Source organism: Nymphaea colorata, chromosome 6, assembly GCF_008831285.2.
Source record: "Nymphaea colorata isolate Beijing-Zhang1983 chromosome 6, ASM883128v2, whole genome shotgun sequence".
NCBI classification, from domain to species: Eukaryota; Viridiplantae; Streptophyta; class Magnoliopsida; order Nymphaeales; family Nymphaeaceae; genus Nymphaea; species Nymphaea colorata.
The window spans coordinates 24047995-24060760 of NC_045143.1; the positions used below are offsets into that span (position 1 = coordinate 24047995).

At 41.8% G+C, this 12766-nt stretch overlaps 1 long non-coding RNA gene across 1 annotated transcript; it reads left to right on the plus strand.

Moving 5' to 3' along the window:
- The first annotated feature begins 244 nt into the window (after positions 1 to 244).
- LOC116255528 (uncharacterized) lies at positions 245 to 3106 on the plus strand. Its single transcript, XR_004172886.2, has 2 exons — positions 245 to 382; positions 2755 to 3106. It is a non-coding gene; the product is annotated as an uncharacterized LOC116255528 (long non-coding RNA).
- The last annotated feature ends 9660 nt before the right edge of the window (positions 3107 to 12766 follow it).

Consider the following 12766-nt stretch of genomic DNA (forward strand, 5'->3'; position numbering starts at 1 on the left):
ATCCCATTCGTTATAATCTGAATTTGATTATATGGAATCCCATTAGTCCAATTTGCCAATTTCCAATGGCTAAATTCAACCTTGGTCCGAACCGTGTAAACCATACTGACTCAACATGGATCCGGGTCATGAATTAGATAATTTTGGCCGAATTGACTGTGAACTGGTCCGAACTCGGGGAGGGTACCTGTACGTAAAATTGATGAAACACGCTACCCCTTCCAATAAATATGGGTTGGAATTAGGGTTCTCTCCCTCCGGGTCTCTATATATTAAGGGGCGCTCTGTTCGCTTAAGCCCTTCCATCGTTTTGGAGGGGAAGTAGCGGAGGCTCAAGGGTCGTCGTGAGGCGAGCAGAGGGGAATAGAAGATGAGAGCGAAGGTCAGTTTCCTATCTCATCTAATTCGTTCCTGTTTACCGCTCATCACGGTGATTTTAGGTTTCCATTTCCCTTTTTCTTTTCTATCTGTACGAACGGTAGAAATCGTAACTTTGGTGTTTCTCTCTTGGGGCCATGGAGTTCGGTAGATGGGGTTCATGATTCCTAGGGACTCTGGAGGGATGTATTTATCTTGTGTGTTTTTTAACTGATTTTAGTCGGAGACGGTGATTTCTAAACCTTGAAGCTTATTCGTGCTACTGATTGCAAGCGAGAAGCTTCTTTATAGGTGACGAAGATCTGTAGGCTGCCGTTCTGTTTGTCTCATTTGCTTTTCTAGATCTGATTCTATTATTGATTCTAGGTGGCTCGATTTCCAGTTGTTGCAAGTTACTGTATTACTGGTTTAGAGTTTCCCGAAAGAGTTTCACTGCAATTGCTTTCTGATACATATTCGGTCTATCCCTTGAATCCGTTTTAAGTTTTCCTTTTCAATGTTTCTTTCTTGGACTTCCCTGAAAATCCCCAAAAAGGGGTTTCTACGTTCACAAGCGTAATGCGGTTTCACGGCATGCATTTGTTGATTGTCTTCTTTGACCGAATCTTAATGTCGTAGAAGTTTTATGTCTTTCGACTTTGCTGATAGACATTGCTTTAGCTTGTTCTTTTTCTGGTTGATAAACTAACTCACAATTGTTTTTGTGTTATATTGTGGTTGTATTTTTTTTTATTCCAGTAACTGGATTAAAGCCCATGTAAGTGGACTAAAAACCATTAATGGCACGGTTTCAATTCTCTCTCTGGCTTCAAATGTTTTATTTAAGCCTGTAACCTTTTGTTAGTTTATAGTTGTGTATGGTCCAAATTACTGTTTCCAATTTCAAAATAGGAAAGGAAAAGGTGGTTTGAGGTCTGCAATAACGAAGATTGTAATGAACATCAACAAATGAAGCCTCTCCTTCTTTAGAATTAGCAATGTTGTTCATCTTGGATGACTCTGATGCTGACCTCTTATGTCCCGTAAAATCAAGTTTTTTTTTTGTTTTTTTCCCGTGTGGTTTGTTTAATGTCTTTGTTTTGATTACATAATTTGACTTTATGTTCTTACTCAAAGAAGAACTCGACTGTCCATTGATGCGGTTCTTAAATTTGTGAAAGAAAGGAACTCATGTTGGCCAATAACTTGCTAAAAGAAAGGAAATTTGTGTTGGCGAATAGATTTCAGCCCTATTAGATTTTTGCCAGAATTTATGACATTAAATTAATTAGATTTTATTTCCTTGTTAATGTTGCTGTCTCATTATATAAGTCTCACAATATCAATTTCTTTGATCCTTGAGCTAATGCATTTTTGGTATAAATTCATAAATCAGAATTGACTTGCAATTTTTGGTATAAAGTCAGAAGTCAGAATTGATTTGCAAATGCCTCTTTTTTCGGCTTCAAGAGAATGGTGCGTCCATTTTTTGCTGGCCTTGTTCTGGAGGCAGATATTAAAACAAGAGAATGGGATTCCTTTTCCAGGGAGTTTTTTTCTTTTCCTTAGGGTGATTCCATCTCTCAAAAAACTCCTCTCCTATCTTCAGCATTTAAGTGTTTCTTCTCTCAACTTCACCTCATTTGACGGGAATTTGGTGGACTGGGTATGTAGTCTATATGCTTATTATGGTCATCTGAATTGGACAAACAGGTTCTGTCCACCGTTATGATAATCGTTTTTGAACCTAAGCAGTGATTCAGCTGAATTGTTTGTGAATCAGCGAAAAACATTAAAAGCCCTTTCAAAAAAAAAAGGAAAAATGTATAACAGGATAATCAACAATGAAAATTTAAAATAAATTGGAAAAATGTATAACAGGATAACTAACAATAAAAATTTAAAATATGTTGAAAAGTTCTTAACATGTCAAAACATTTGCACTTGAAACCACAGAATCTGTTAGGTAGCTGCATTGGCTTGAATTGGAATATGAAAAAAGATCTGTGGCGGATTAGGGCTGACTCTGATAACAATAGTTGTATCTTTTACTTTTGAGTTTTCATTTCTAATATTTTTGAGGGTTATGTTGATCTACATAATAAGACTAGTTGTATCTTTTACCTTTTTGAGTTTTCATTTCTAAAATTTTTGAAGGTTATGTTGATCTACATACAACTAGTTTTCTCTCGCACATCACATCTGACGTAACCCAATTATCTCATCTCCCCTGGATAATCTGAATTGTTTCTAGCCATATTCCACATTTTGATGCCTCGTTTTTTTAGGTGTCACTGCATTTTGAAGTTGAAACTTGTAGAATGCATTTTTTGTCCTTGTCTGAATTTGGCAAATAAGGTCGTTGAACATGTTCTTTTGTTCCTTTTGTTGGTGCAGTGGAAGAAAAAGCGAATGAGGCGCCTCAAGCGCAAGCGCCGAAAGATGAGACAGAGATCAAAGTAAGCGTGGTGGCTGTCTCACTAGACTCCATCGCTTGTTGCGTCTTAGGGTGTGGATGGAGGAAGGATTTTGATTTCCATTCCTGTGTCACCTTTCACCCTGGGGAATTAGGCTTTGGAGGGACGAATTAGAAACACTCTTGCTTTGTTCTTTTTTGTTTTCCTTTCAGTTGATAGTCTTTTTACCTGACTTGGTTTGAAACGCGTTTTTCTTTCTCGTTAAAGTTTTGTTTAGCGAACTTTTTCTTAATCTCTATCTCTAATGATATATTCTTGTTTGATGAACTAAAGTATTACATGTATGGTTGTCTTAACTGCTTTAAGTTCTTTATGAACTACACACTGCTGGATGGTTGAGACTCCCAAGTAACGACAGTGAGACCAATGGACGAAAGGACATTGAGTGCGAAAAAAGTTACGTGAAGCACATGCTTAAGCTGATGTGTAATTTTAGTAATGTTACCATAATTGATTGTCATTATCGTGAAAGAACTATACATTGTCTTGCCTCACATTCCTATTTTTATGTATCAATTAGTTTATTTATTGCTAATTATTTATAGATATGGAAGATGAAAATGGATTAATTCACCCGGATTTTGTAACATCTTATTCGCGATATCTCAGCCGGGAAATGCTGTTTGACAATGGATAAAAACGAGACCACGAATCTCGTTAATTACCCACTTTATTTACCTGTTAGTTTATATTAATTTTTAATCATTTGTAGATGCACAAGATGACCATCGATGGGATTCACTCAAATTTTTACTAAGCCAAGAGAAACGGTTTTAAGATTCGAACACAGAATCAAAAACTTCATTAGAAAATGTCAACACCAGCGTTATGATCTTATTACAATAGTTTGAACTAAATAAAAGTTTCATTACAATTCTTAATGAAATTAAAATGCAAATAAAGCAAACTAACTGATAGGCATTCGCCTGCTATATGTGGGCTGCCCTCAGACTTCCAACTCCAAAGTGACAAATTTTAATTATTTTTGTAAAGTCCTAACTTCTTTTAAATCATGCCGCCGATTTACGAAAATGGTGTTTTCAGTAGTTATAACGACTAACGTTGTTCGCTCAATCAAAGCAAATATTGACCTGCAAAGCAGTTAGACCTAATAAAAAACCTAAACCGATTTACACTTCCAAGTTTCACTTTGTTAATGAAGAACAATTTCTACCTTGCTGATTAGAACCGTACTGCAAAGCCCTAAGTGTACCTAAGCACAAACATAATTAATCTATTAAATGTTAAATTAATCTATTAGACTCTTCTTAGGTGGCAAAGAGAGAATGAGGAAATACTAAAATTTTTGTCTTCTCACGATTTCAGCCCGCAATGTCAACAAGGAGATGAAATAATGTGCCCTCTCATTCACATGAATAACTTAGCCTCATCATCAGCAAAAACTCTAGGAGAGGAAGAACCTCAACTGCGAATGATCCCTTGAGTGAAACTCTAGGAGTGGAAGAACCTCAACTGCGAATGATCCCTTGAGTGAAACTCTAGGAGAGGAAGAACCTCAACTGCGAATGATCCCTTGAGTGAGGTGGACAAGGAAACGTTCTATAGTGCACAACCAGAAAAAGGGGAAATTTCAGCAATATCCTCTATAGAAATAAACCAAGCTTGCAACAGATGACAAGCAAAGAGTGGAAGGAACGCATCTGAATGGGGCAGTGTTTCAGATGTGACCCAAGGTGACAGTGCGGGCATAGGTGTGAGCCCATCCATCAAATCGATGAGTCAAACGGCTTGGTCCACCCAGGTAGTGAAGGAACAACGGCTCAATCCTCTACGTGTGCAGTCCAAACAGACATAGAGGAGGGCAAGGCTGAGGTGATCAGCCAAGAACATGAAACCCAGCTGCCCCAACATAGCACTGACCAGCCAAGACGAGTGGAAAGTCTGGCTGCATACAACCAAGTCCACCTTGGTTTGGAGTGGCAAGAAACAGCCGGACTTGGAGGGGCGAACGTAGCTGAAACTGTGATGAGCAAGGGCGGGTCCTATCCTGCCAAACTTACAGAAGATCCCAAAGGCACCTTTTCCCACAAGGGAACAGGGGATGAAGAGGAATCGAGAGGTTACCCCCTGCCAGCAGCACAGTAACCTTTCTTATTAGGCGTGAACATTTTGGCATATTGGGAAAGGAACGAACCGGCATGACCCATCCGGCTAGTGAGAATGCAGCGTCTAGGACCTATACACATCACCACCGGGCCGGGAATATGGGTAGAATAAGAACCCCTTATTAGACTGCATGAGGTGATAAAGGTCATTTTTCTGCTACAGCCTATTATGATTGGCGAGAGTGGACCGGTTACAAGGGGTAAGGGAACCCTTCCCAAGGGCAGCCACGAAAGGAAGGATTGAATCGGTTACACCCTCCACAATGCAATGGAGTTCAACCCGATTACACCAAAACCCACAGTCCTAACGGGTACAACCCAAATGATTTGCAGCGTGGTCCCCATTCTAAAGGGAGCACTTCAATCGCACAAGAGAACCCACAAGAAGATGATGCAAGCAGCTGCTACCCTTGATAAGGCGCTTGGTTCTACCCAAGTGGGAAGGGGCACTCGGCTGGCTCCCAAGGAGGTGCCCTCCATATCTGTCAGCCAAACAGTTGCAATGGAGGCCGTGGACCACAGGACCCTACTATCTACCAACGAGCACATAGCAGAGATGGGGGCAAGCACTGAAGAGATTTCAGCTGCTACCGTTGCTTCCACTAGTACCGCCACTGTCGAAGCCTTAAGAGTGCATGGTTACATTGGCAACCTGGGTGTAGTACTACTTGTGGATAGTAGGTCTCCCCAAACCTCATAAACCACTAAGTTGTCCGTTGGATTGAGAATGAGATAATGAAATACGACTCACCCAATGAGGGAGTTGAGGGTGATGCAAGAGGGCCATATTGCGCAGCATGTAAGGGCGTGGAGATCAAGATACAACACCACCGATTTTGGGCAGACTTATATGTTTTTGTGGGGCATGGACATAGTACTGGACGTAGTACTCGGCAGCCCGTGGCTTGAATCCCTTGGAGATATTACCCTAATCCCCTCGACATGACAATCCGGTTTACTAAAGAAGACAGGGAAGACGTGACCATCTTTGCCTTATGAAGGGCACCTCCCTCTTACTTCCGGAGCCCTTTCACATGCAAGGGAGGCTATACATCTCAGCCAGGTGTAGCAAAGGGCTGTCAGCTGCAGTAGTGTTTCCCCACTCAAGGGAGGCTATTCATGAGGTGTCAAAGTGCCGAAGGTGCGGGCGGTGCCATAGTGACTTTCGAGAGTGCAAAAATTCGCCAAGGGAGGTTAACTCCCACCCCAGACCGAGGACACCAAGGGTTGCCGAGCCCTTACGCACAGCCAAAGGGGAGCTCGGCCAGGTTTTCAAAAACATCACAACATTCTTATGCCATGCTGGACACGATGGAGAGGAAGAGACACCTTCAAGGCAGCGCGTGGAGAGCTGGAAGCAGGGCAAGGAACTGGACATGCTGAGGTGTGACGTGGGACATGCCAGGATGGTTAGGACCCTTGGACAGGACACGTGCGGGACGTGATTGAGTTCCAAGGCTGGACACATTCAGCAGCGAGGCGGGACATGCCGAGCAGGAGCAGACTCAGCCACGGCGACACGTGGGAGACACAATGGATAATCGAAGCGGGACACGCAACTCGGTGATGCGGGACACACCGAGCAGTGTCAGATACTGCGAGTCATGGGTTGCCAAACATGGGACCTAGTCTGTATAGGCAGGTTGGGGCCCGCAAATTTTGTAAACCCGACCTGACGAGTGTTCTTTCAGGTTGGGGAGCTGATTGTTTTGGTGGATTCGGGATGGGACTCAGATCCATTTTGTTTGAGTCGGCCCTTTGACCTGAGTCTATGTCTGGACCCGAGTGGGTTTTAGTGACCGACCCAGTTCGACAGCTCGACTGGTTGTCGAACTGGGTCGTGCGGGCAAACAGCTCGTACGTGCGAGGCCGCTCGTGCATGCAAGGCCGCCCAAACAGTTCAGCTTTAACCATGTTAACTAAATGGTCTCACATTATTGGTTAATAGAGAATCCAATTTACCAATGAGTCACGAAATGCTATGGTTCTTACATAGGACTTATTGATTTATTCAGAAGTAATTCGTTGAGATCGTGCACCTTTCTCTATTATTAGATTACAATAGCAAAATATAAAGTGCAGCTGGTTGGTTCCAGCCTATTCTTGAAATACACAACTCGCACACACTCCCTTTCCAAAAAAGATCAATACACCAAGCACTACACTTAGATTTATTAGATTTGTTGCTAAAATATCGGTATTAAACCCGAAACTCCCGGCGGATGGCCAGTGCCTTCCTTCTCCTCTGTTGCTTCAAAAAGAAACAATGTTTGGATTTGCTTTTTGCTTTTGATTCTCCTTATAATACCAGCCTCTGAAGAGATTTCAGTGTGGTTTTCTGGCAACCAGAACACATGCGAGTTGAATCAAACAACCAACAATGGCTTTCTTCTTTTACCTTTGAAACACTCCCAAATCCAACATTTGAGGAGGAGGATGTGGTTCTTCCCCTTCCTCATATGACGGTTTACAAATCACTGGCATTGTGGTGCATCTCTGGCTAGCTCGAGCGTCTCCGACCCCTACGACATTAGGTGAGTCACTCTGTGGTGGTTCTGAGTGATCGTCGATGGTGGATAAACGCAGTCCGACCAACCCAAGCCCCTCAGTCTCTGTCCCACGGCAGAAACATGACACTCCTTCCCCATCGAGCAGTGTTCTATTGGTTTTCAGGCAATCTAACGGTGGAGTCCTTTTGTTGTTCATTACATCCCCTCCGCCTGAGTCTCACGGATATCCCCTCACTCTCCCATAACCACTTCATGCCTTTCCACCCCTCAGCCATCGCTTGGCCATCTCCGTTCCTCTGCACCTGAAGGCAAACCGCTGGCAGAACCCTATTATCCTGTCCCTCGCACCACTGGCTAAGGGTGATCCTTGGGCAGCGGTGACACCTCGGCAGCCTCTCGACAGGCTTCACTGGACAGGCTGCACCACTTGGTATCAGAGCTACATTTATCATCGACGGCGATTCGGAGATTGCAGGTGTTGAAACGATAGTAATAGGCAAGAAAGCTTGGCAATACCAAAACCTTAATCGGAGAAACTTTAATGCAATCCCGCAGTTGAACAATCCCAAACAATTGATCTACGTACGGTGAGTCAATCCATGACTAATTTCTCTGAATAAATCGAGCTTATGCACTGCATTTGAATTTCATTCTCCATTTTTCCCTTTTTGGAGGAGTCCGAGAGCATCTGTCGTCCATTCTGGCCGACCACAGATTCAAAACGTGTAGATGATCATGTGAGGAGATGCTTGAAGAAATTTCGCATTCATCGAGCTATAGAACATTGAAATTCATTCACGAACGATTGAGATATTTGCTTGTAGAAGATCACGGGAGATCTCCTGCGTTTTTTTTGCCGCGGACGAAGAATTCCAGCCAGTTCGAAGAATCTAGCGAAATATCCCACCGGGATTTCATCGGAGTTCATCGGCAGAAGGCGATTCCCATACAATGCCACACTTCAGGCAACAGTGTCCTCCACACTCATTGTATCTTGCTCAACAGTGTCAAAGCAGCTCGACGAGTCGGCAAATCCCATCTGGAAATTGATGTGTCCCGACTGTCTTGAGCTTCTTCAGCAGCAGCAGGCATGTCGCATCCCTTGCTTCATGAGTGTGGATCAGTTTCACGCTTGAGGGGGCTCCTTCAAATGCATTAGACTGAGAACATGGTCCGCTGACGACAAGCTCTTGAGGGTCTTGGTGAACGTTTGATAGAGATTCAACCTGGATCGAGCTACAAGGAGCTAACGCCACCTCCAAAAGCTTCGCCTAAACTTGTGAAGCACCTGAGATCGAACTAGCGAGGCTAAGCCTCAACGCATTCCCAAATTCTTCATCAATTTGGGTTTTCGTCAGCATCTAGTGACGCTTCTTCACATTACATGCTCTAAGTTCATTTTGCTTGTTGAGAATTTGATTGTATTGCCCTGGAATATGGGAGAATTCAAGGAAAAGCAGATAGAGTTGAAGTCACAGCACATCGGGGGTCTATTGTATGGAATCCTCACACGATTTGTGGAGCTGAATTGAAGGGCGTCTACTCCTCATCCCATCGACAAGCTGGTGTTCGAATTTCATATCAATTGACGTAGAAGGAGAATTTTGAAAATTATACGAACTCTATTGCTCTGGAAGTCGCCGAAGAACTCCTACGAGGGGATGTCCTCATCCGCGACCTATTCTGTCTAACAGTCTAGGAAATCCATATAATTATGTGACTTGTTACATCAACTCTTGCTCTAATTCCCTACTTGTGATTAGAATTGACTAATCTTGGCGTCCATTTTGGAAAAATCGTATGAACCTATAAAGGAGAGTGAAGAACAGCATTCAGGAGAATCAGCCAAACACAGGCGAGCTGAATGTCTCACGCGATTCTTCCCTGGAGTTGAACCGAAGCTAAAATGAAGGGTGTCTAATCTCCATCCTAATGTCAAGCTCTTGTCCAAGTTTCAGAGGAATCAGAGCTGAGGGTGAGTTTTGAAAATTGTGCGAGTGCCGCTACTTCCTGAGCATCGCATGAACAGACCAAAGCTGTAGTACGAAGGAGAAGACTGTGGAGTGAAAGCAGCACGCATATGCCAGCATTCAACGGCATCTGCCTCCCCAATTTAGACACAGCTCGAGGTTCAACTCATCATCTGGTGAAGCATTCTAAACTAAGGGCTCTCTGCAATTATCTCATTCTCCTATTGACTACAATCCTCTATTTTGGAAGATATATTGTTCGGATGGAGAATAATTACAGCAAGAAGAGTAGCCAACTGCTTGACTGCAATCTTGCTGAAGGACGACTGCCAGCGCCAAACCGACGACAACATCCTCCTATTCAATATCAATAGGGGCGACATCATACTCTGATGAAGTGGCCACTCATATAATTTCTCGCTGATTATTTGTTTCCTCCTACAACATTTGAATCACCTCTCATATTATCTGTCACAAGGGTAACCACCATGGGGACGAGCCTTCCATCGGGCTGATCGAGTACCTAGGCTTTTGGAGGTCACACTCATCACCTCGGTTGCTGCCATTCTTCCGCCGAGAGAGCTCACCCGGTATCTTCCTTCACCCCCTATAGCAATGATGGGAAGGGTGTTGCTTTCGTATAAAACTGTCACCGGTAGCCACTGTTTTTTGGGCTCCTCCTCTAGCACCATTGTTGAGGACACAGCCCTGCAATGGGAGACTTACCGAGGAAAGGGGCATGGTTTGCTTCTCTTAGGTTGATGTGAATGAAATGCTGAGTGAGATTTAGTGGATTGAGACATTGTACCACTGCGAAGTTGTAATCTTAAGGTCTGAAACCATGAAACTTATTGAGAGCTTGTAGTGAGATTATAGTTTTGGGGACCGACTCTATTATCCTTTGCAGACGTAGCTAGAGCCCTTTGTCCGGCTAAGGGATCCCCGTAAAGACCATACCAAAGAGTGCTTGGATGAGATACTAAGAATTCTGTTTCTCACGATTTCAACCGGCAATGTTAGCAAGGAGATGAAACCGTGCTGATCTAACGCTAGAACCATAGAAAGATTTGAAGAACATCTATCCAATTGAGACAAACCCTAACCAAGAATGTGGTCTAACACTAATACCAAGTCTGAATCTTAACTCAATTGAGACTTTAAGTAGATATTTTAATTTATGTTAAAACAATCTAAGATAATTTAACCTAATATACCTAACGTTGCATAAAAATTTCGAACCTATGCCAGAACCCAATCAAGATTTGATAAAAATTCAAGAACACTAGATCTTTATGCCTAACAATCTAAAGGTTTGAATAAATAAGAAATATAGGTAAATGACTTGGCCAACTACCTTGATTAGGGCCTCTAAAGTTGAAAATGGAGGATAAATAGGTTAAACAACACCAAAAGAAAGAAAAGGGAAAGATGAGGATGGGTCTTAATTAGTGTCTGGAGATAATTGGGAAAGAGTTGATATTTTATAGTTGTAAAGGTAAAGTATGCCTTACGTAGAGCTTTTCGGTGGTGTAGGTTAGATGCAATGCAAAGAAGTAAGGAGAGAGAAAATAAGGCAATTACTCCTGGAGGGGTTTGGGAACAAGTAAATACCTCCTTCTGGGTTTCTGATCCCAAGGGTGGATCTTATTTGCGAACTCGATTTTGGAACTCAGTCCCTTTGTTCAATTGTTGGAATTGGGATGTAAACTTCTTGGATTTTCTATTACACCTTGGCAGAAATCTTGCTTAAATCTTTGCATGAGCCCCATTTTGTCCTGAACTACACACAAAGAAGTTTTTGAAGAAAATGCACATAACTATGAGCTCTTATTTACTTTAATATTCTAAATGCATGAGTGAAATTTTCTACAATATGTACAATCTATCCATCATGATGCAAGTTACCTGGGCCACCCCATACCAAGGAAATGGTCAATTTCAACCTTGACAAGGTGGCAATGACAAACTAATGATGAAAGCCAATGAATGACAAGCAATTGCATGGCTCATTTCTTAGTGAGCAATGATTGTGATGCACCACTGGGAAAAAAGCATGAGGGTCCCCCCATTCTCCTTACCCTTGTGGGATCAATGTGCATTGGCTAGCACAATGTCCTCACCACCTTTTTATTATAAAAACATAGTATCCATGAGAGTCCAACTATAACCCACCCAACCCAATTCATCAACCCTGTACCCCTTGGGCAGTTGTAGGGTTTGTTTGTCTTAACTGTAAGCTATTGCATACAATTTATGAAATACTATGCATTGCATAATAGTGCAAGGCCTTAATGACCTTGATTAAGATTAAATATAGTGAGTGCAACCTTTGTTTCTATATTTACAATGACGTTAAGCAAAATGTCACTAAAGATTTTCATCTACACTGACATTAGCATTAATATCAATAAAAATTATTTTCAGACACAAAAACGCAAGTCTAGATCAGTTTATACTTAAGCTAAAATCTAATGGGTTGGTCCATACTAATGTTTCCTTGAAACATTAGCACTGCTTTTGTTGAATATTCATTGATGTTTAGTCACAAAGTTCAGTGAAACTTCTACTCAAGTTTCTATCCATTTTACTGGTGTTTTTCACGCATCATAAAGACCCATTTTTTTATGGTACTGAAATGAGTTCCATGTCATTAGCTTATATATGTGTTTATATGCAAAATTTTCTTCTTACATGCATATCGTAAATGAAAGAAAATATACTCCTTTCGTATGATTATATGCAAATCCACAAGGGGTTGGAGCCGACCTACCGATACGAGGTCTGACTATTCATAGTATCTTTACTAAGGGTAATGAGACTAAAGACTATATGTTGTGTCCTAGAGTCTAAGAAATTAAATGTCATATTATCCTTAAATGCACCAAAGCGAAGGTGCCCTAGTTTTAGAAATGATCTAGTTGAAAATCTAAGTGAACCATCTGATACATGATTTAAAAATTGGGAAGTTTAGAGAGAGACTAAGTCCATACACTGTTCATCATAGGTCCATGCAAGAATGAGCATAGACTGTTAATATGCATGCACAACTACACACGACCAGGATCTAGTTTACAAGGTTTTAGGGGTTTGGACATGGCCCTAGAAGTTCGAGCTCAAATTGTAGTTCTGTTAGAGTTCCAATAACAACATTATTAAAGTTCGATCTAAATACTCATCCCAAGTTCTGGTTTTGATTCTTCCTAAAAGGTTCCTTTGATCTAATTCCTACAAAGACAATTGAAATTGAAGGGTGATATGGAGTCATGATACAAAACGTATTGTGATGCACCGTCTAAATTTGAAACTCAATATCATATTTGTGATCC